This window comes from Elephantulus edwardii, unplaced genomic scaffold (genome assembly GCF_000299155.1).
Source record: "Elephantulus edwardii isolate Elephantulus edwardi_28Jun2011 unplaced genomic scaffold, EleEdw1.0 scaffold00013, whole genome shotgun sequence".
Taxonomy (NCBI): domain Eukaryota; kingdom Metazoa; phylum Chordata; class Mammalia; order Macroscelidea; family Macroscelididae; genus Elephantulus; species Elephantulus edwardii.
The window spans coordinates 13764325-13767991 of NW_006399763.1; the positions used below are offsets into that span (position 1 = coordinate 13764325).

The 3667-nt window shown below is 36.2% G+C and overlaps 1 pseudogene; it reads left to right on the forward strand.

The window, feature by feature from the left end:
* Positions 1–2769: 2769 nt before the first annotated feature.
* Positions 2770–3143, forward strand: LOC102876660 (annotated as a pseudogene).
* The last annotated feature ends 524 nt before the right edge of the window (positions 3144–3667 follow it).

Consider the following 3667-nt stretch of genomic DNA (forward strand, 5'->3'; position numbering starts at 1 on the left):
TGGAATGTAAATCACTCACTTATTGCAAAAATCATCTTATACACCTTCTTTGAAGAGCAATAACCTGCATAGAATGTCTGTGGTGCTTATTTGTGTTAATACTCAATTACTTATTTTTCTATTTTGCTTCAGATATGGTAGACTTGCTTTCTGTTGTTACTCTGTGATGTACTTTAGTCAATAAGTTTTATTATAAGTGGCACATGCTATATCCTGGTGGAAATTCTAAGATCCAGAGTCTGATTTCTCACGTATGGTTCCCACTGACGAGGATAACTTGGATGTATACATCTACTTGGAGCTTCGACCAAAGTGAATTTCTGCATAACTACAGTAAGTAAATCTTTCCTGCCAACTCATTTGGGAAACCTGTTTTGTTAAGTAAACTTGTTTTCATAGTTATTTTTTACTATCATACTAACCTATCTTGACTAATATAAAGTCAATCATACATTTTGTGGAAATAAGACTCAATCTTAACAAGAAGAATTGGAGAAATTTAGAAGTTACCTCTCAGGGAAGCCACTTGATGAAATAAGAAAAACCCAGGTTTTGTGGAGATATCTAGAGGTTTCAGTTTGAGGATGAATTATCCCCCTTCCTTTTTGTTTTCCCACATATAGAAATGAAGCCAGAGAAACTGGAAGGGGAAAAAAAGGAATACATAGTATAAAGTTTTTGCTAAGCAGTTGACACATTTCTGTGATAATCTAAGATCTGTAACTTAATAGAAGCCACTTACAGATTCTACAAACCAAATTTCCTTCAAGACTCAAGCAACAAAACAAACAAACAAGCAAACAAACAAACAAACAGAACCCAAATCACTCCCTAAAAATAAAACACAAAATCTGGGCAATCCCGAGGATGACTTTTGACTACATGGAAAACAACATATTAGAAAAATCCTTCAGGTGTTTTGTTTTTGCTTTCTGGTCTTACTTAATTTTTGTTCTGTTTTACTCTAAACTTAATTCCCCTTCCCCCCACCAGACTTACCTGATAAGAGTTATAAAATATTTGTAAGGACTTGGCTTCCTACTGTTTAGGGTTGACCAACTGTTCAGAGAGACTCAGAGGATTCAGCTGTGTAAATCCTTCTTTAGTTACTTAAAATCAACTTGTCCAAAAAGAAACTTAAATTTCTTTTCCAAAACTTCTTCCTTCTATTAAACTTTTCCAGCATCATCTCTTTCTGAGTAGGGTCTTGTTTATTTTGCCTCTAACTTTGTCCTATTCCATCATGATCTTTTCTATTGTTTTAGAGCAAGATACCACCTAACTGCTATTACAGTTTAAAGCCTTGAAACTACTAGCAGTTGTTATGGCCATACTATCCTGAACAAGTTTGATCTTGTCTTTCTAAATATGCCAGCTACGTCCTTTGCACTGCTATACAGCTCTGTATGTGACTTTAAAAAAATGCAAATGTGTGTGTGTGTGTGTGTGTGTAATGTATTCATCTTGGATCTTAGTTTACAGTGCAAATCCTTGAATACAGTGCAAATACTTATAGTAAAAAATTAAGCTACCAGTTACTTAGATATTTCCAGTCTCCTGAATACCTTTCTTACACAGAATAAAAATTAGGTATTTTTTTTATTACTGATGTTGTTATGTACCATCAAGCTAGAACTGATCTATAGCTGACTCTCCAGCAGATTTTCAGAGGCAGTAAATAGCACAGGAGGAGATTGCCCATTTTTCTTTTGCAGAGCAGCTGATGAATTCTAACCATGTGTCTGATTAGTGAAGTATTAACTAGAAAGCAAAATACTACATCATTTCTTCTAGGAATTGTTTAGCAGAGATGGACACAGAAGACTGATTTAACTTCATGGGGAAGAAAAAGATACGTGAATAACACTAATAAACAACATTCCATCAAAGACTTACGGGTTTAATCAATCATGTTGATGTCCTGATAGAGAGTAGCCATAAAAGGTAAAGGTGAAAATTTACTGGTACTTGGAATTGAGCAGATTCTGACGAATATTTTGGGGAAAAAAGAACATATAAATGATAACATGATCTCTGACATAAAAAAAAAAAAGAATAAGGCAAATCCTCACCATTGCCCAATAGGCAACATTATAATAGATGGAGAAAAGATTGAAATTGTCTACAGTTGCATCTTACTTGGATCCATAACCAGTATCATTGGCACTAACAGTCAAGAAATCAAAAGATGTATTGCATTGGAAAATTTTACTGTCAAGGTCCTCTCCAAAGTACTGAAGAACAATGATGCAAGCTTAAAGACTTAGGTGCATCTTATTCAAGCCTGCTCTTTTCAATCACCTGCTATGCATCCGAGAAATGGATAGAATTAGGATGACAAAAGAAAGACTGATGCCTTTGAGCTGTGGTATTGGAGAAGAGTACTGAGTGTCTCCTAGACTACCAAAACAACATACAAATATTCTTTCCTTGGAGACAAGGATGGTGGAGCTTAATCTTGCATACTTTCGGCATACTGTTAGGAGAAGCTATTCCTTGGAAAAGGAAATCATACTTGGAAAAGTGGAGAATCAACAGAAGAGGGAAAGATATTCAATAAAATGGATTGAGGCAGTGACTGCAGCTATGGGATCAAGTATATAAGATATGATAAAAATAGCACAGAATAGGAAAGGGTTCAGATCGGTTGCTCATAGAGTCGTTACGAGTCATACTCGACTCTACAACACTTAAAAGCAGTAGCAACATCCTTTTTATCCGACATCTTAACAAGGCTGCACTTGTGGTAGCTCCTCTCCAAGCTTTGTGATGTCAACCAAGGACAACAAGAAGAGGACGGATGCCAAAAAGTCGCCCACGAAGGACAAAGACCCGGTGAACAAATCTGGGGGCAAGGACAAGAAGAAGAAGTGGTCCAAAGGCAAAGTTCAGGACAAGCTCAATAACCTGGTCTTGTTTAACAAAGCCACATAAGACTTTGTAAAGAAGTTCCCAACTATAAGCGTATAACTCCAGCTATTGTCTCTGAGAGACTGAAGATTCGGGGTTCCCTGGCCAGGGTAGTCCTTCAGGAGCTGCTAAGTAAAGGAATTATCAAGCTGGTTTCAAAACACAGAGCTCAAGTAATTTACACCAGAAACACCAAAGGTGGTGATGTCCCAGCTACTGGAGAAGATGCTTAAAGAGATTCAACCAACTGCCCATTTTAAAAAATAAAACTTTACTCAATAAAAAAAAATAAAAGCACAACAAAAAACAATAGCAACATAATAAAACTACGAACTATTTTAAAAATTAGTGTTATTGAGTCACTCACATGTATTCCATCTTATAACAACAATTACAATTATATACCATTATATATAACATCCTATTGAAACCCCACTGTACTTACTCTGCCTTTCTGTTCTTCTTACCCATTCATTCACTAACCTTTGCTCACTCCTTTGCCCCACTTCTCTGCCTGTAAATTCTCTGCAATGGTTTCTCTGCGGAAAAACCTTCACTTATTATCTTTCTCCCTATCCTTCTCCCTACCCCAATTCAATTAATAATGCATTTTCCTGTTCTAAATTGCTAAATGCAATACACATATTGCCTGATCATCCATTCATTTCAGGTTGAGCTTCCCTTCTTTTAATCCTTTGCAGTATTCATTTCCTATCCCTTCCATTCCTGTTCTCCTTATCTCCCCTTCCTAGTAATC